At 52.5% G+C, this 20,268-nt stretch overlaps 1 protein-coding gene across 6 annotated transcripts in view; it reads right to left on the reverse strand.

Annotated features, from left to right (window-relative positions):
• Positions 1–20,268, reverse strand: part of HIVEP3 (HIVEP zinc finger 3) — a 565,857-nt gene that overhangs the window by 132,662 nt on the left and 412,927 nt on the right. The window contains exon 1 of one of the 6 annotated variants that reach the window (XM_070368259.1): positions 3,500–3,763. The exons of the other annotated variants lie outside the window; for them this stretch is intronic. The gene's annotated coding sequence lies outside the window, so the exon portion shown is untranslated. Of the gene's footprint in view, positions 1–3,499; positions 3,764–20,268 lie in introns of those variants that run through there. 6 annotated transcript variants of the gene reach the window in all.

Raw genomic sequence — 20,268 nt, forward strand, 5'->3', positions numbered from 1 at the left:
GGATTCACGGGTGAAGTGGCTTGGGTGAGCCTATAGCAGCATCTGTGGCGCTATCTGTGGTCTCTCTGCCCACTGCCACCACCGCCTCCCTTCTTAACCATTCTCCACTTGGCAGATGAGTCCACAGAGTGAGTGGATAACAGGAGAGAATGCTCTGCAGTCCATCAGGAACCGCACAGATGTATGACATCATGGTTATTAATAATGGAAGTGGCACAACAAATTCGCCATCCCTGCAGAGGGACCACCTGAGTTGTTGCAAACCTCCCGCACACAGAGCATCAGATTCTGTCATGGGAGAGCTGGGAGGGGTCTTAGGAGTCCAATTCTTTCCTCATTTATAGGGGTGGGGAGTGGGCAAGATGGGAGGGCAGCCCTCTGAGACAGCAGACGGAGCCCCACATCCCAAAGCCCCAAGTGTTTCGAGTTTGGCTTTTGTGACTGAACCACCAAGATAATCCGACACCAGCACTTGCCCACTCCAAAGGGTGCTGGGAAGCGAATCAGCAGTGGCTGTAAGTGTGGCCTCTCCATCGACCCTCAACCCAGCTGCAGGGCCTTTGTACCTGTTGTTCCTCTGCTTGGAGTACTCTTTCCCCAGATATTGACATGGCTATCACATGTTCCTGAGTCAGGTCTCAGGTCAGCTCCTCAGAGAGGATGCCCTAGACCCCAGCTTTGGCTTCTCCAGTTCCTCCCTGACACTCCCCATCGCACAGCCTTGTCTTCATGGTGTCTTCACGGTGTGTATCACCGGTGAGTATTATCTTGTCCATTATTCTTCATTCTCTCTTCCCACTGGAATGCAAGCTCCATGAACAGAGGATTCACTCACTTTCATTGTCTTAGTCCCCAGAATGGTGCCTAGGTCCCAGCAGGCACTTAGCAAACATGCTCAGCGAGTCCCCCTGGATGTCAGCCTGGGTCACGGGCATTCTAGCAGCCAGCAGTCCTTCACTCACTTGCTCACTCACTCACTCATTCATTTAATAAATGCTTATTGAACGTCTCCTCTGTGCCAGGCATTCTCCTAGGAGCTGGGGATTCCAATCCAGCTGAGACAAAGCCCTTGCCCTAATCAAGCTTTGACAGTTGATTAAAACAATCAACACAATAGAAGCCAGAGCTGTTTCGGTCACATCATGTGTGACCAGGCAGTAGCTGACCGAAGGAAAGTCGGGGGAGAAGTATGGCAGAAAACGGGAGAAAGGAGAAGACACTGGGGAAATGCAAATAGACAGCCCTGCCAGGCCCTCCCATGTGCTCAATACAGTACTCATCTTGGGGAGCTGGTGCCAGGCAGCCCCCCACCACCCCAACTTTGGGGGCATGAGGACAAGGGCACATGCCCATTGCCACAAGTGCCTCCTGGCTGCAGCCTGGAGCACAGCAAGATGGCTACACGTGAGAGCATGGACAGGAGTGGATGTGAGGGAGGTGAGACTGGAGAGTGAGGGTGTGTATGCATGTGTAGGAGTGTGTATTCATGTGCAGTGGCACATGTGTGAGTGAGTATATGGGGTCAAGTGTGTAAGTGTGTGGACGGGTTGAGTATGTGGGAGTACACATGCGTGTGTGTGTGTGTGTGTGTGTGTGTGTGTGTGGACTCTGGCACCATTACTCTTCAGCACAGCTTCCACATCTGGTAGAACTTTACCTGCTCAAGATCCCCCCTCCACCCCGCAAATGACGCATAGTAGGGACCCGATCATCATCGAATCCATTTAAGTCTTTATGTTTGCCAAATATATTCCACAGAGTGTCCACATAAAGCAGCAAGACTGGTTTCAGAAGAGAAGCGTCAACTTCTGGCCACAACTGAATGGAATAAGGCATTGGATGAGGAGTCTGGGTTTTGTTGCCCGCTCTACTGCTGACGACTGGGTAATCCTGGGTCACTGTTCAGCTGTGATCTCAGGTAAGGCACTCAGCTCCTCTGGGCCTCTGTTTACTCTTCACTCAAGAAGGCAAGTAGAACTCAGCGACTGGATGAAAACACATCATATCTACTGGTAGCTACAGAAGCACTGCTTCCTGGGAGAGCATGTGTGACCCGAAAAGAGCAACAGGATCCACCAGAGAAATTCTGGGTCGGACAAAGCTAAACAGGTTCTTTTACTGCAGCACTTCTCAGAGCCTTTAACTTGCCAATATGAATTGTGACTGGCGAGAAGGGTTATAGAGAGCTTGCAGAATTTGCCAGACTTACTAGCACAGGGAAACCTAACTCGCGGCACAACTTTTAGAACTAATGTTCCACAGAACCTACTTCGGGGGATCTGCTAGCAGGCACATGGGACATTTCTCAATGCCCCTTTTCTTGCAGATGACGGCACAGAAATGGTGTTCAGTCTCCCTAAATCAGAGAGCACAACCATGGCAAATATCAGCCCAGAACCATCCAAACCACAGCAACTGGCTTGTATACAAGGCTTTATATCTAGAGAACATTTTCACTCATATGATCTCAGTCTTCCCTGACAACATTCAGCTGAGGACCTTCATCCCCATTTTCCAGAGGATAAAATGCAGCCCGAAAGAGATTAGGGAATTTGCCCAGAGCCACTAAACGATGGACCCAGTACTTGCCTTTATCATTTTTCCCTATGACCTTAATCAAGCTGTCAATAAATACGCTCTATATTTTATAGGTAAGCAATTGCAGCCACTTTGCAGAGCCCCCTGCCAGAGCCGAGGCTGACGGACCTGCACCTGTTCTGCAGCAGCCACCACTGCTGTCCAGGATCCCCGGCAGCCGGCCCTGGTTGAGAGGGGAGGGGAGGGCGCTCAGAGAAAAGCCCAGGGAATGAGAGCCGCTCTGGAAACACCCAGGCTAGGAGGCCGGGAGTCACTCCCTGCCGGTGGCCACACCCTCCCCACCATGCCAGGTACATTCCCCTCAGGGCTATACCCCCCGCGCCAGGTGCCACTCTGCAAGAGGGCAAGAAGAGCCAGATCAGTGCTAGTTTCACTCACTCCCAATAAGCCGGAGGAGCCCAAGTCCGATCTGCTCTGACAGTCTGAAACTGCCAGCGCCTCCAGGGGGAAGCGTGGCCAGGACGGCCAAAGCCATTCAGCGGTTCACACCGGGGTGCCTTGTCCCGCCTTGTCCGGCCGTGAGAGGCCCGAGAGGCGGGGCGGGCTGCGGGGCTGCTCCGGGCACAGAGGCCGAGTGAGGCTGTGCCAGGCGCTGGTGTGCGAGAGAAGTGTGAACGCGGGAACGCTGGTGTCACCCCGGGTTGATGACAGAAGTAGCGTCTGGGAAACGCAGGCGAAGAGCGCGTGCACCAGGCAACCCCAGGCTGCGGAGGCGTCCCGGAGGTCCGGGGAGTTGGCCCGACGCGCTCCTGCACGCGCCCGCGCCCAGCCCTCTCTCACCCGCTCCGCTCCCGAGGGTGGCCCCGCTGCGGGCCAGTGTGGCTGCTGACGCGCTTGGTGGTGCCCGGCTCCCGGCTGCCAGGCCGCGGCGGGGCGCGGGGCGCGGGCGCTCGCTGCTTACCTGCGGGTGGCCGCGACTCCGCGGCTCCGGGCTGCGCTGCGCTGGGCTGGTCTGGGCTGCGCTGGGCTGCGCGCCCGGCCTCCGCGCGGCTCGGCAGCGCCCGCTCGCTCGGCTCCGCCCGGCTCGGCTCCGCCCGGCGGTGCCCGGGGCTCTCGCTGGCGGCCCACGCGGCGCGGGGTGGGCGCGGGGCGGGCTGGCGGGCGGGCGCCGGCGGCAGGCGCGGCTCTGGGCCGCCCCGCGGCCGCTTGGAAGCTCCTTATTTGGGCAGTGATGTCAGGGGAAGTCGCAGGGGCCGGACCACCCACTTCTTTCCATTCACTCCCCAGAGTTTCCTGTCGCCGAGCCCGGGGGACCCCGGCGCCCGCAGCGGGCGCCTCTCCGGCCGGCTCGGCCCTGGCGTACAGGGCTTCGCTGTCGGCCGCTTGGGGGTCCCGGCGCGGCCGGGTCCAGGAGGGCGATCGGGCAGGCTGCCGCCCGGGAGGGTCTGCGTCTGGGGAATCCCCGGCTCCCGGCGGCCGCGGGGAGGGTCTGTGCAGCGGCCTCCGCGGTGACAGGCCGTGTCACTCCGGGCGCCGCCCCTCCCTCCGCGCCCGCCCCGGCTCCCGCGCTGTCATTTCCTCCCGGGCCCTCCGGGAAGGGCAGTCAGGGAACCCCGGTCGTCGCCGCCGCTGGGGCCGTGCCCCTCGGGGCCCCGTCTCGGGTGAACCCGGCCCGGCGGGCGTCCATTGCCGTCCCCAAAGTGCCAGGTCCCCGCCTTGCTCCCGGGTGCCAGCCCTGCTCCGGGAAGCCCGTGCCTCCCAAGGCGGGAATATGCCTTCGCGAGTGCTGGGCGGGGCGGGCCTGGCCGGGCTCCCTGGGCTCCAGCCTGGGGGTCGGGGTGGGGATGGGGGCTCCCCGGGGCTTCCCAGTGGCCTGACTTTGCAGAAGCTACCGGATCCCAAGCCTTGGGACCTGAGTCACTCTGGTCCACCTTTGCACCAGCGCCCACCAGGGGCCCCACTGGCCTGCTTCCCGAGGGAGCAGAACTGGCCACCAGGATTTATATTTTACAGATGCGGCACACTGAGGTTCTGACTTGTCAGGTGTCTTGCCGGAGGTCAACTCTGCTGAACCTGAGCTGACCCTGGGTTTGGCTGACTCCAGGGCTGGCCTCTGCTGCCCGGGAATAGCCTCAGGAGGTTGTGGAGCCTGGGACCAAAGTCAGGACAAGAGTCAGGCAAACTGAGTGTCTAGAGTGCCAGCTGAAGAGGCACTCCCTCTCCAGGTCACAGAAGTTCAAGGACCCACAGGGTGACTGACAAGCTGACCTGGGCGAAGCTGCTCAGGGCTTCCAAAAAGGCCTTGGAGGCCCCAGGCTTCCTCTGGCTCTGAAGTGATGGCCTAAATTCAAGGCTCTGCCTGTCACAGGGAGTGGGCTTCCTCTAGGCCCAGGGGACAAGCTAGTGGCCCTGGGGATTTCTGTGCCATCCTCATACAGCAGCTTTCAGCAGAGCCTCTTGCCTCCCTCCAAAGCCAGGGCAGAGCAAACAAGCCCCTCCCAGACCACCAGCTTTAGTAGAGGAATGGCAGCTTCCACAGGGGAACCTCACTCCTAGGTGCCTGCAGGAGGAAACCACAACTCCATGACTTGCAGGGGGTGGAGGGAGGTGTGATCACAGCCGGACACTCACTGTGCCTGCACACTCATGCGTACAACTGCATACCCATGGGCCTGTTGCCAAGGCTCCCAGCTGTTCTGTTGATCACCACCACTTCAGTCCTCCCCATCTTCCAGTAGCACCCAGAACTCCATCTCAGCTCCAATTGGGTCATCCTCTTTCTGACAAAGCTCCAAAGGGAAGGACCACACTCTCTGATCTGGCACGCAAGGCCCCTCAACCAGCTGCATCTCCCGGGGTTCAACCGTCCATGTCCTTTTCCAACACTCTCTTCAACCTTCCACCAGCATTCACTTTGGGCGGGGGCAGAGAGCGGGGGTCTTTGCATAGATTTTCCTCTGTCTGAAATGCCCTCTCTACCTGTCCTGTGTTATTGACACCCCGAATCAAGCCTGCCTTTGACATAGTCTTCCTCTTAATTAGGGCAAGTGAGACAGGGTACCCCGTGGAACAAGACCTTGCCCCTCACTCCACTCCTGTCCTTCCCTCTCTGCCCAGATTACTGTCTCTGGCTGGAAGCAGCTCCAGGTGGGAGCAAGTGGGTATCTTGTTATAATTCATATGCCTGGAGGGGTGACATTTTGTCACAGGCAGAAAGGCTCAGGTGACAGGCTTGTTCCTACCCCAGGATGAGTACCTTCTCCACCTTTGAGGGGTGGCCCGACCAGTGGATTTAGTCACCCTCCTTTGTTGCCCCTGGCAGCTCAATGCTTCCTGCCCATCACCCCAAGCTGCAGTCAGCTGAGAGAGACCTCCCCTCTTTCCAGTCCGGAAGCTGCCAGGAACTTTCCATCTTGGTTCTTCTCTCCTGCCAAGACTGAGAAGTCTACAAACGTTTGTTAAGTGAATGAATGATCCTGGGGGGGTGGAGGGAAGCAAATGGAAAGATAAACGAACCATAGGAGTGGCAGAATGATCCAATTCAGAGCTGCAACTGAGGTTCAGGGGCCCTGGCTAGGGTCCTGGGGTGGAAGGTGGGTTCTCAGACTGGACTGGATGCTTAGGAAGTGGGCCAGTGTGCCAGCCCTGCAGAGGCTGCCCTGCCGAGGCCCTTTCCTTGGACTGCTCCTTTGTTCCAATTTTCTGTGGCTTGGGATTTGTCTTCCCCGCCCTTCTCTAGGTAAACTTCAGCGCCGCCCCATCAAGGCAGGCTGGGACATTCCCATCCCAACCTTCAAACATATAGTCCAGACTGGCTATAGCGAAGTAGAAAGGAAGGCATGAGAAAAGTGTTTTATTGAGTACTTTCATTGTGCCAGACACAGTCACTCTGGATTTTCTGGAACTCCCCCCAAAGACCCTGCTTTTTACCCCCCAGGTCACACTTCCCAGCTGGTAGCTATCCTCCAGGCCAGGAGTGTCGACCCAGAAGCCCTCCCTCAGCTTCTCCTTCAACCAGAGCTCCCAGTCTCCTGTCTTAAGATTCAGCCTCCATCCCAGTTCTGGTGCCAGTTCTCACCCAAGGCCAGAAGGTCTTCAAGGCTCCAGCCTCAGAGCTCAGGGATATGGGATGCAGGCAGGCAGCGCTGCTTCAAGGCAAGGAGCCGGAGCCCAACTCTGCTCCATGAGCCATCACCCCTACCCTGGGGCCCCAGGCACCTTTCCCACCTTGCAGCTGGACGGGCCCCAGGTGAGAAGGCAGGTGGTGCCAGGTGCCAGTTCCTTCCTGTCAGCCCTTCCCCTGCATATAGCTGGGCCAGGTCTTGAGAAATCCCCAGAGCTTGGCCCTGGGGGCTTTCCTACATTCCTTCATTCCTCAAACATGAATCAGGCTCCTTCTCTGTTCTGGGAACGTGCAACACTCACACAAACCTGTGTGCTAGGAGCTCCATCCAAGGATGGAGACTAGCAGGTAAACAGATCATCCCAGTGCAACTTGCTAACTGCTACAGCACTGTTTGCCAAGCCTGGGGCAGAGCAGGGGCATATGAGGTGAGAGATAAGATTTATTCTACTTCTGGGGCTACAATTCAGGGAGATTGTGGTCCAGGTGTCCCAGGCTAGAGTGCTGAATGCTTGTTTCCATAGAAACAGTACACTACACACACACACTGGGCTTGGTTCTGCTGTGAAGCCAATATCACGCTGTAGAGAATTTATAAACCAAAAGAGATTGGAGCAGAGGAGATGGTTGGCATCGGATCTGTCATCTAAGAGGCTGTCTCTGTGAAATTTTCTTTCCAACTCCTAACAACCAAATTACAGATACAGTTTTGGAACACACCACAATTCCAAAAGGTTGGGGACCACCATGGTCTTGGAGCTTTCAAGGCGGAGCTAAGCAACTCGCCCAGTAGGCTCTCCAGGTACTTCATGTTTGGGTTTTGTACTTACTTACCAGCCACCCCTCCTCTACCTCCTTTCCTCCATGGCTCTGATTCCCTGGACTCGCATGCTTTGTGTTGTTTTACTGTTTGTTGGTGTGTGTGTGTGTTTGCCGGGTGCTCTCTTGATAGATCTGTTACATCAGTCCTCACTTCTCACAGAGGTAGCTATCTCTCTCCTGGGACAGAGGCTGCGGGACTCTTACAGTTTATGGAGATCACCTTCAGGGGTCCCAGAGGACTCAGCCCCAACCTCCCTTCCCAGCCTGAGAGCTGTGTTTCCGGCTTCCTGTCTCAGTCAGGCATTCATTTCATCCTTCATCTGATGCTGTGGGTAACAGCATGGGCCTCAGAGCCACATGGATCTGGCTTCAGCTCCCAGCCACACTTACTGTGCGATCTTGGGCATGTTACATGATGTCACTGATTTTGACTTCCTGATCCTAAAGAACTGCTGTGAAGATGTGACAAGAAACCGCAATAGAGCCCTTGATGGAATACCCAGCATCTAGCAGGTGCTCGATAAATGGAAGTAACAATTGCTTTATATTGTGACCCAGAATCCTGCTCCTCCCATATTGTTTATCTTCACCAGTGGGGACACCCGTCATTCCAAGCCTGAACCAGAATCCCTTCTCCATTCTTGCTGCCCGAGTCCAGGCCACCATCACCTCCCAGTTACAACAGCCTTCTGTCCGGTCCCCCTGCCCATTTCCTGGCCTCCCCTGCCCCCATCCCCTGCATCCATTCTCCACATAGGCAGAACTCTCTAAGACAAATTCAAGTGGGTACCTGGTCAGCTAACTTACCCTGTCTATTAGTGCCTCTTTCAACAGCTTCAGTTCACCTGCCCAAGCCTCCCTCTCTCTGCACACCCCCCACGCTCCCATCATACAGAGCTGCTCCCTGCTTCTGAACCTGCCGAGTGCATTTTGTGCATTCAGTCCTCAGTACTGTTCCCCTCATTTGTATTGCCTGGCTGGCTCCCATCCAGCCTTCCAGGTCAGCTCAGAGGCCACTTCCCTTGTAAAAGCCTCCTGGGTCCTCCAGGTGGCATTGGCTGCTTCCTTCTCTGTGAATCTCCAGCCTTTGGAACAGATGTTCTGGCTTGTGCCCCATTGTATGCAGTCATTTCAATGATGTATCTGTTGCCCCTTTAGTTTCTGCAACTCCATGCACAACCACGTCTTATTCAGTGTTAGGAACGTCACGGGTATGCAGAGCACGCCCAGGATAGACTTCTGTGCCACTGGCCATCCTGTCCAGTAGGCAACTACAAGAGGCCACGTGGCCTCCAGGCCACTGACCAGTCTCCCCCAGATGACAAAAATATTCTCTTTTCCTACACTTCAGACTGAGGTTTTGGCTCAATCTGAACCCCAGGTCTGCCTCATTCTGGCTTTCCACCAGCATTTCTGGGGACTCCCGCAGGGCCCACTGAATCCCAGGTGGGGAGGGTGGGGCCTTTGGTTCCAGGAAATCAGATTAGTCACTCCCCCTGGCAGCTGTGAGAACAGGTTTTCCCCAAGCCTAGGGGCCGACTTGCAAGATCATCAATAACAAGCACTATTTACTCTGAGTATGGCTTCATGTCTGCCAATGGGAGGTACATCAGGAGAGCATCAGCTTCTGAGGCTTGGATTAAGACAGTCTGTGCGCAGGTCCTGGCTCTGACACTTACTAGCTGCTTAACTCTGAGTCTCAGTTTTCACAGCTGTAAAATGGGGAGGATAACGCATCTCAGGGAAGGATGATGAAGAGCAAATGAAAGTGATGAAATTAAAGGAGTCAGTGCATTGTGAGTATCAAGTAGCTGGCCTGTAGTAGATGCTCAGTAAAGGGAGCCCCTCCCCCACCTCCATTCAAGCTCTTTGGAGGGTATCCTGTAGTAGCTCATAAAGTGAGGGAAGGGAGGAAATGAGAATTTAATCAGGCCCGTAAACATTAAGACAAGATAAACTGTAACAGATCTGACAAGAAAAAGTTTCAAGAGCAGCAAGAAGAATAGGGGAGTTCTGGGATTGCCATAAAAACATCTCCCCTTGTGTGAATTTTATCCAACCTATACGGCCAGCAGAGTCTGAGGGCCTGGGGATGGGCAGGAGATGGTCAAGGAGGAGCCCCCAGGCAGGACCAGTGAGGTGTGATGGGGCCTGTGCCTCTGCCAGTCTGGTTCCCAAGAGGACTTGCACACTCAGAAAATAATTGCAATAACAGTGAATAGAAGCAATGGATGGTGCAGAAGGGATGGGAAAGAGAGATACATATGAGAGAGTGGGGCTTGTCCTGAAAGCTAATTTTTGTTAGATGAAATTTTTGTTACATGAAAGCCTCCATCTAACAACCATAAAGAAATCTAGAAATGGTCTCACTCCACCCCTGTTCAGGCTCCCTCCCATTGTGGTCTTTCTGATCTCTCAGGGCAGGTGGTGAGAACCCCAAACCTCCATCCTTTGGTCTTGGAGTCCTCCTGCAAGGAGAGCCTGGCTGGTCTAGATCATTCACTAGTTCCCTAAATGCAACAGGACTTTTCACATTCCATGCCTTGGCTCATACTGTTCCCTCTACCTGGAATGCCCTTCCTTCTTCCCCTAGACTGCCATCCACCATTCCCCTTCAGCTCTCCTATTAACTCTCCTTGGCTATTTAGTGAACTCTTCCTGTAAGGCCTCCTTCAAATGTTCTATTTTTCAATTTCTTTTCTGACCAGCTCCTACCTTCAGTAGAATTAAAAGACCACCTCCCTCAATGTTCCTGTAACTTGCTTTGCACACATCATCAGAGCATCTATCATATAATAACAAAGCCTTTGTGTCTCACGCCCCCACTAGGTTGGAAGAGCTCCAGGGGTCTATGCCTGGCAGTGCTTGACATATACAGGACCTGGACAGCTTCCTTCCATACCTCCCAGAACTGGGGAACAGGGCAGCATCTTCTATTCTGCCTGGGTGTGTGGACGGAGCCCTGTTGATCCCTTGGGAGCTCCAGACTTTCAAAGCAATCAGCCATGCTCCTTCTAGCCTGAAAATGAGCCCTCTGAGGGCTGTCTCCCCAGGACTTCCTGTTGACTTTGTGCAGTCCACTCTCAACCCTACCCTGAATCTGACTGGATGAGAATCCCAGCAAGTATCCTGGGGCACCTAGTGGGTGCCACATAGAAGGAGCTGAGTCAGGGGAGTGGGAGCAGAGGCAGTGTCTTCAAGGGCGGCAGACTAGAAGAGCTGGGGACCTGGGGAAGGAAAGGTGGGCATGTGGATTTGGTGGCTGGTTCTGAGCTTGGAGGTGAATGGTCAACAGCAATCTGGAAGTGGGGAGGAGGATGTGATGGTTAATTTTATGTGTTAGATTGGCTGGGCCATCAAATTCTGGGGTGCCCAGAATTTGGCCAAACATCAGGGTGTTTCTATGAGGCTGTTTCTGGATGAGATTAACATTCAACTCGACAGACAGGGTGGAGCAGATTGTCCTCTCCAATGCAGGGGGCCTCATTCAATCCATTGGAAATCTGAATAGAACAAAAAGGCTGAGGAAGAGGGAACTCCTTGGCTGCCTGACTGATTGAATTGGGGCACTGGTTTCCTCCAGCCTTTGGACTTAGACTGAAACATCAGCTCTTTTTGAGTCTCCAGCCTAGAGGCTTTCAGACTGAAACTTATACCAGCAGCTCTCCTGGGTCTCCAAGTTGCCAACAGCAGATCTCAGGACTCCTCAGTGTCCAGAATCACACAGTCAATCCTTATAATAAGTCTCAGTCTCTCTCGTGTGCGCCAGTACTTTATAGGAAAGAACGTTATTCCCTTAGTCATTTGTGTCTGACTCTTTGCAATCCCATGGACTGTAGCCTGCCAGGCTCCTCTGTCCATGGAATTCTCCAGGCAAAAGTACTGGAGTGGGTTGCCATTTCCTTCTCCAAGGGATCTTCCTGACCTAGGGCTTGAATCTGGTATCCTGCCTTGCAGGCAGATTGTTTACCGTTTGAGCCACACTATTTCTGATGTATATGTGTATATGTGTGTATGTATCTTATTTTCTGATTCTCTAGAGAACTCTAACTAATACAGAAGGTGAAGGTATAAATTTCCCAAATCTCAGGAGGGTCCCACATTTGCTTCTCTTTGTCCGACAACTCTCTAATAAATGGGCATTTCCTACCTTACTCACATTGGAATTGGCCTCATTAGTCTAGGAGAGCCTCTTTGCAGCTGGGGACACAAGCTGTCACTCCTCTGGGGACCCCCAGCACTCAGTACGGGCCCAGAGCCCAGTGGGTTCTCCATGTGCTAGCTGAACAAAACAGACACCTTACACGGATTTGGGCCAGTTCAGTTCAGTCACTCAGTCGTGTCCGACTCTTTGTGACTCCATGGACTGCAGCATGCCAGGCTTTCCTGTCCATCACCAACTCCCAGAGCTTGCTCAAACTCATGTCCATCGAATTGTGATGTCATCCAACCATCTCATCTTCTGTTGTCCCCTTCTCTTCCTGCCTTCAATTTTTCCAAGGATCAGGGTCTGTTGGGTAACTTTTGATAGATTTGGGCACAATCACACCTGGTCCTTCATGTCATTGCCAAGGCTCTACAAGAGGCAGGAGAGGGACCATCAACCCCTGTTGCTGGATGAGCAAATGGAGGCCCAAAGAGGGCCTAGAGGTACCCCAACAGCAGAGGGGACAAGGAAGGATGCAGCCCTGGGCCCAGGTGCCAAGACCTCACCTGAACACATGCAGCCTCTAACGGATGCTCAGTGAACACCTAATACAGGCTAGGCCCTATTCTGGGGGCTTAAGAATAACAAAAGGTAAACAAAAGGGACAAGAAGCCCTGCTCTGTAGAGCTTACATTCTAGAAGGAAGAGCCAGATAATAAAGAAACTGAATAAATAAGTGAATCATATAACATGTTAGCAGGAAGTATATACTATGGAAAGTACAAGGTAGAACAGTTAGGGAATCAGGAATGCAGGAGTGGGAGATGGGCCACAAATTTAAATAGGGTAGTTAGAGTAAGCCTCATTGAGGAGGTGGCGTTTGAGCAATGACTTGAAGCAGATGAAGACTGAGTCCTGTAGATATTGGGGGAAGATCTTTACAGGCAAAGAGAGCAGCCAATGCAAAGACCCTGAGGTGAGAGAGTGTCAGGCATATATGAGGCCTTGCAGGCCATTGTGAGAACTGTAGCTTTTGGAGAAATAAAGGCTACAGCTGGGGGCTGGGCCCCCTCAGCAGATTTCCAATGGTTGCCCCTCTTCCCAGAGAGCAGGACCCAGCTTGGGATGGCAATGAAAGAGTTTCAGGATGTCTGTAAGGAGGAGGGAACAACAAAGAAGAGGCCCAAAGAGGTTTTCCTTGATTATCACCTTCCTCAGCTTCAGCCAGACAGCTGGTGACTTTACCTGCATCATCCCTATGGGCCTGTCTTCTTGCTGCTGGAATTTGATGTTGGGTTCCAGAGCAGCTTGGACTCTCCCTGGTGGGGATGGTACTGGACAGGTTAACCTCCTAGGGGAAGCATTCAGAACCAAAGTCAGAGAGACCCAACTTCTGAGGGCTGTTTGCGAGGGGACACAGCCCTCTCGGGGGATGTGGGAGGAGTCAACCAGCGAGGGGGTGGGAAGCACTCCAGGTAGACTGTACCATGCTGGCCCCTGGCTGGCTGTCACATCGCCACTCAGCCTCGACAGGGAGGCAGGGGCTCCGCTTTGCCTCCACTACACAATGACAGATGTAAGAAGCAGATCCATGCATGCAGCCTAGATGGGAGTCGCAGTCAGCAGCCTAATTTTAGATGGAGCATCTGCTCTTCTGTCCCAAAGATTCAGCTCTGTCTGGGATTCACTCCGTCTGGAATTGCCAGAGAAACAAATTCTGTTCTATAGGTACAGACATGGGTTGCGTCCAGATCAGAGCTGGCCAATGGGCCCTTGCCATGGGGAGGCCCCAGGAGCCACGCTGCACCAGGGCATCTGTGTCCTCCTGCTGGCCTCACGTCACATACCGACAGCCATGGAGTCCTTTGAGTGCCATCTTGGATTTCCAGTCTGCCTTCCAGCAGGTGCATCACGTGTGGGCCTGCCAACCTCCTGAGGCTTCCTGGCCATCCTCCACCCACTGCTCCCAGCATAGGCTCTCAGGAGTTCATCCCAAGTACCTACAGACTACAAAGACCAAGACCAGGAAAAGCACTAAGGAAGGTGCTATTGTTTTGCAAATCTTCCCAAAAAGGCTTCTCAGAGGAGGTGATTTTTAAGTTGGACTTTGAAGAATGGGTAGGTATTTATCAGGGGAAAAGGCCACCATGACAGGGGAAACAGGTGAAGAAACAAAAGCTCAAAAGAGCATTGAATGTTTGGGAATGACCCAAGGAAGAGAGGGAGGGGAAAGTGGGGATTCCGGGTGTGTTGGGGACCCTGGACTGAACTCCAGGCTGAGGAATTGGGCTGGTGCCTGCATGTGGAGCATGTGGAAGAGACTTGGAAGGGGCCTTTGGAGCCTGGGCTCCAACAGATGAGTGTGGTAGCTTTCAGGGCAAAACCCAGGGCCTTTGAATCTGGGAGGGCCACCTTCCTTGTCCCCTTTTGTTATGGCCTGTAGGGTCCTCCCCTACGACCTCCCCCTCACACACCAAATGCAGGGAATGCTGGGCGTGCCTACTCCCCTCCCAGACTCCCACCTGAGCGCTGGGCTGAGCATCTCCAGGCATCATTTACCTCCTCCACTCCCCGGCCACTACGGTCATTGTTCCATCCTTGCCTCAACCCCCAAGTCCTGTGGGCAGGTTCCCCCTTGGCTTCTCTGGACTCAGCTTTGCCACCAAGTGCTGCCATCTGAGATTCCTACAGAAGGACCCTGCGGTCTGACACGGCCTGCTCTAACCTCAGCAACGCGATGTGGTACATGGGACAGCAGACCATGCTCTCCAGGCTACGGGCATTGTATGCTTCCTCGTCTAAGTCCTCTAACAACCTTTTCAGATGTTTATTACGTATCCCTTTTTGCAGGTGAGGAAGAAAAGCTTTGATGAGGTGAACTAGCAGCTGATCCCATAACCAGGAAGTGGTGGAAGTGGGGACGGATCCCAGTCTGTCCTTCGTCCTTTCCCACCAGCGTCCTCCCAGCCCTGAGGGCAGGACCTGGGCAGTCGGTGCCCAGAGCATAGGCAGTCATAAGACCTCTGGCCAACTTGGGTGGAGAAGGGAAAGTTGGCATTAAAGGAAGCCTCTCTCAGAGATCCTACCTTGATGCCCTTGAGAAAGAAGGAGTTAAGAGCTTATGTAAAGAGATTTGCAAATAGAATCTACAAAACAACATTTGGATGATTTAAGTGTTAAGGAATCAGAACCATATGGATTAAATGTCCCTGACGTTACGTATGGTTTTTAAAAATTAGAAGGAAATGTACCAGGAACACACACACACACACACACACACACACACACGTAAGGCCAGACCACACTTTGAGCTTTATGGACCTGGAGATATTTGAAAAACATGACACAGCGCTCACCTAACAGCTCCCCAGCTGGCCCTCCCCTCTACCCTCCCCAGCTTCTGTCTTCCCCACCACCAAACAGGGCTCAGTCCTGCCCCAGGGTCCCAGCCTGAGAAAGAGGCTTCCCAGAACGGCCGGCCTGTTGCTCTAACCACAGGACAGTTAGTGCCAAACAGCTGTGCCGGGAGTGGCTGGGGTCTCCCAGAGACCAGATGGGTGGTCACAGGTGGCAGGAGGCAGAGGGGTTGCCAGTTTCCCAAGAGGGAAAACTGTAGGTGCTTTCTGAGAAGACGCTGTGAAGTGCCGGGGAGTTAGGCACTCTGAGGTGGGGTTTCCGTTCATAAATGCTTCTGTACCTCACTCAATTCTCCCACCCCCGCTTCACAGGAGGGGAAACTGAGGCTCAGAAGGGCTGGGTGCCCCACACAGCTGGCAGGCAGGAAACCAGACCGCAGCCTGGATTTCCTTGTCACACGCCCAGGGCTGGTCCCACTGTACCTCGCTGCCTGAAGCAAACTGAACATGGGCGCCTGGGTCCAGTTTAACTCTGAAAGTTAAAAAAAAAAAAAACAAATCCTGATTGTGTCAGCTGCTTTAAGTTGAAGGGTGTTTTGGGGGACTCCCCAGATACAAATATATCAGGTTTGGTTGTGACTCTAAATTGCACGTGGTGTTGAGCTAGGGGGAGAGGGTCTGTGATGCTCAAGTGGGGAAAAATTAGATGATCAGAAATTGCCAGGTCTGGTTTTAGGGGAGAAGAGAGAGGATGAGAAGGAAAGCCACTGCACACTGTGGTAGATGCCAGGAGCGTGGCACCTCCCTGGACCCTCACCCTGTCTAGAAGGCAGAGTAGATTTTCTTCCCCAGAGAAGGACACCCAAGTGCAGAGTCGAGGTAAGGCTCCCAAGAGTACACTGCTGCATTCCTAACCCAGGCCCCTCCCACAGTAGGCCAATGCCCTTGTCCTAAACTTTTACTCTCTCCTCCCCCAATCCAGCTAGGGCTTAACCAGAAGCAGGCTTGTCAGGAGAATTAAATGTTACACAGACACAAGCCTGGCCCAGCATCAAGAGGGCTGGCACCGAGTCTGTCCTGTGCACGGCCAGGTCCCTTGTGTCTAGTCTCGCTCCTAATGTTTGTTAAATGACAATTAAACATATCAGTGGGCGAAGAGGAAGGGGGCATCCTCATCCCTTCTCTTTTCTCCATCCCTCCCACCATTGTTATGTGGATGTAGGTAAAGGCCTTCACACTGATGTATTTATTCAGGTGACACTTTAGCCTTGTCAATGGGACACATACTTACATCCTGTCCAGAGCTCTAGGGGTGCTGATTTTAAGCTTCAGCTCAGTTCAGTCGCTCAGTCGTGTCCGACTCTTTGCAACCCCATGAATTGCAGCACGCCAGGCCTCCCTGTCCATCACCAACTCCTGGAGTTCACTCAGACTCACGTCCATCGAGTCAGTGATTCCATCCAGCCATCTCATCCTCTGTCGTCCCCTTCTCCTCCTGCCCCCAATCCCTCCCAGCATCAGTCTTTTCCAATGAATCAACTCTTCGCATGAGGTGGCCAAAGTACTGGAGTTTCAGCTTTAGCATCATTCCTTCCAAAGAACACCCAGGGCTGATCTCCTTCAGAATGGACTGGTTGGATCTCCTTGCAGTCCAAGGGACTCTCAAGAGTCTTCTCCAACACCACAGCTCAAAAGCATCAATTCTTCAGCGCTCAGCCTTCTTCACAGTCCAACTCTCACATCTATACATGACCACTGGAAAAACCATAGCCTTGACTAGACGGACCTTTGTTGGCAAAGTAATGTCTCTGCTTTTCAATATGCTATCTAGGTTGGTCATAACTTTCCTTCAAAGGAGTAAGCATCTTTTAATTTCATGGCTGCAGTTACCATCTGCAGTGATTTTGGAGCCCAGAAAGATAAAGTCTGACACTGTTTCCACTATTTCCCCATCTATTTCCCATGAAGTGATGGGACCAGATGCCATGATCTTCGTTTTCTGAATGTTGAGCTTTAAGCCAACTTTTTCACTCTCCACTTTCACTTTCATCAAGAGGCTTTTTAGTTCCTCTTCACTTTCTGCTTAGGATATTCTAAGGATGTGGAATAAATTCTCGGGGCAGGAACCAGGGAGAAAAGGAGAAAGGGCTCATGGACGGGGCAGAGAAGGTATGACTCTCCACTCTGGAGCTTCCTCACTCTCCTATACCCAGCACTCTCTGGAAAGTCTGCAGAAAGTTCTGTTTATTGATGGATTGCTTATAATGGCCTGTTACCAGGTATCTTTATAACTTGTCTCATCCCAGGCTGACCTGGCCACAGGCCACAAGGGCTGTGTCCTCCTCTTGGGATCAGATTAGTCACTTTCCAAGTACCTCTGGGGACTGTCTTTGCCCTCAGCCCTTCTCATGGTCAAATATGTTGGGGAAACATGATAAAACTGATTATTACACAGACCTCTTGGAGATTCCCAGTGTACACCCACTGACAGATGAAAATGCAGAAGGGAGCCAGTAAAGAAAACAGCTCATCTTTAATCTACTCTTATTAGAAAAGAACAAAGATTCCTCTTCCCCCCACCAGAGGCTCCATCCTCTGCACCCGATTTTTAAGCACACAGGGTTCTTGCAATTCTCAGCACGAGTTGCCTAGAAGGCCCCTCTGAGATCCATCTTCCCATGGGCATCCCTGTTTTCGCACCAAAACCCCAAATGTTCTCTCTTCCAGGTTTTAATCCATGTCCTTCATGGGCCCCAGGCCTGTCCTGCTTAAATCTTCTCAGTGGCTTCCTTTTGCTCTTGAGACCAAGACCACGTTTCTTCCTTCAGGGACCCCGCCTGCCTTTGCTGCCTCATCTCCCCCTTACTTTACGCAAGGCATTCAGTCTCTTCTGCCTCAAGGTCTTTGCACATGTCATGTCCACTGCCTGGGATGTTCTTCCTGAACAACCCTTCTTTACCAGTTAACTCCTCTCCAAACTCCCAATTTCACCTTGCACATCAGCTCCCCAGGAAAGCGCTCCCTGACCCAATGTTCAAGTATACACCCTCTCTATATACTATCACTTCCTGTATCTAGCCATGCCTAATGCTTACCCGCTTGTCCATCCAGTACACCTGTATGCTCTCATACCCTGCGTACGCTTGCTCAGCATCACATGCTTCCTCTTCAGAGCCCAGCAAGTATCAACATTTGTAACTTCTTTTTATTCCCGTAAGTTTTTGTCTGATGACCAGTTCCCTCTCTGAAATATAAGTGCCATGATTTGGGTGATGTGTGTACTCTGCTGCTGCTGCTAAGTCGCTTCAGTCATGTCTGATTCTGTGCGACCCCATAGACGGCAGCCCACCAGGCTCTCCCGTTCCTGGGATTCTCCAGGCAAGAACACTGGAGTGGGTGGCCATTTCCTTCTCCAATGCATGAAAGTGAATAGTGAAAGTGAAGTTGCTCAGTCGTGTCCGACTCTTAGCGACCCCATGGGCTGCAGCCCACCAGACTTCTCCGTCCATGGGATTTTCCAGGCAACAGTACTGGAGTGGGGTGCCATTGCCTTCTGCTCACCACTAAATCCCCAGAACCTGCCACAGTAGCTGCTGGCCCACAGGTTTTCCCAGCACGGCCTGAGGGCAGCAGGGGATGGTGAGAGGGTCACAGTGACCTCAGTCTCCTCCCCGTGCTGGCTGAGGTGGAAGAATAGGGGACCCAGACTCCAGCCTTGTGTGTTTCAGAAATTCACCTTGAGAGAGTTACTAGGTCACAGAATGCTTCTGAGCCTGTTTCCTAATCGGCAAGATGCAAAGGATGTGCCAATGCAGACTGACTCCCAGTTTTGTATCACGTTATTAACTCAGCTCTTTCTTCCAATCCCAGGGTAAGAGGCACCACTGCTGGGTGTCTGTCTGGTATCCTTTCTTCCCTTTCTCCTGGTAAGAGCTCCTCAGGGAACTGTCTTCCTCAACTTCAGTCGTGATTCTGGCAGGGGTCCCCATCACAGGACCCCACCACCCTGTCCATGGCAGGCAGCAGCCTACCTACTTGGCCAAACACTATTGTCCGCTGGACCAAGAGTAGTCAGGTGACCTAAGCAGGGCCAGTCAGAGCACCTCCCTGGGATTCCTCCCCCTGTAACCGCTTGGAGGAAAGGTTATGTTTCTATCTGGAGTCACCGGCTGGGACAGTGAAGGCCGGAAGCCTATCACCCTTCACTGCCTCCCACTGTGTCATGCTATGTGGAGCAAGAAGCCTAGAGACAGCAGATTCAACTGACGTCAGCACGAGGAAGAGTAAATATGAGAAACGTAGGGAAAATAGGAGTCTGATGATCTGATGATATTGTATCACTTCCTGGATCTAGCCATGCCTGATGTCCACCCACTCATCCATCCAGCAAAATGAGATGGTCAGGCAATACCCAATCTCTTTCCAACTCTCTATCTTTTAAGGCAGATGGAATTCTATATCTATTACTTTTGAAAGAATGCTGCCTAATACACCCAGGTCCAAAGTCATCCCATAGTACTAAACAAAAAATCTCTGATAAGGACAGCCGTATGGCTGTCTGGGGAGGCCTTACAAATAGCTGTGAAAAGAAGAGAAGTGAAAAGCAAAGGAGAAAAGGAAAGATATAAGCATCTGAATGCAGAGTTCCAAAGAATAGCAAGAGATAAGAAAGCCTTCCTCAGCAATCAATGCAAAGAAATAGAGGAAAACAACAGAATGAGAAAGACTAGAGATCTCTTCAAGAAAAGTAGAGATACCAAGGGAACATTTCATGCAAAGATGAGCTCGATAAAGGACAGAAATGGTATGGACCTGACAGAAGCAGAAGATATTAAGAAGAGGTGGCAAGAATACACAGAACTGTACAAAAAAGATCTTCATGACCAAGATAATCATGATGGTATGATCACTCACCTAGAGCCAGACATCCTGGAATGTGAAGTCAAGTGGGACTTAGAAAGCATCACTATGAACAAAGCTAGTGGAGGTGATGGAATTCCACTGGAGCTATTTCAAATCCTGAAAGATGATGCTGTGAAAGTGCTGCACTCTATATGCCAGCAAATTTGGAAAACTCAGCAGTGGCCACAGGACTGCAAAAGGTCAGTTTTCATTCCAATCCCAAAGAAAGGCAATGCCAAAGAATGCTCAAACTACCGCACAATTGCACTCATCTCACACACTAGTAAAGTAATGCTCAAAATTCTCCAAGCCAGGCTTCAGCAATATGTGAACCGTGAACTTCCAGATGTTCAAGCTGGCTTTAGAAAAGGCAGAGGAAC

Source organism: Bos mutus, chromosome 3 (genome assembly GCF_027580195.1).
Source record: "Bos mutus isolate GX-2022 chromosome 3, NWIPB_WYAK_1.1, whole genome shotgun sequence".
In the NCBI taxonomy this organism is placed as follows: domain Eukaryota; kingdom Metazoa; phylum Chordata; class Mammalia; order Artiodactyla; family Bovidae; genus Bos; species Bos mutus.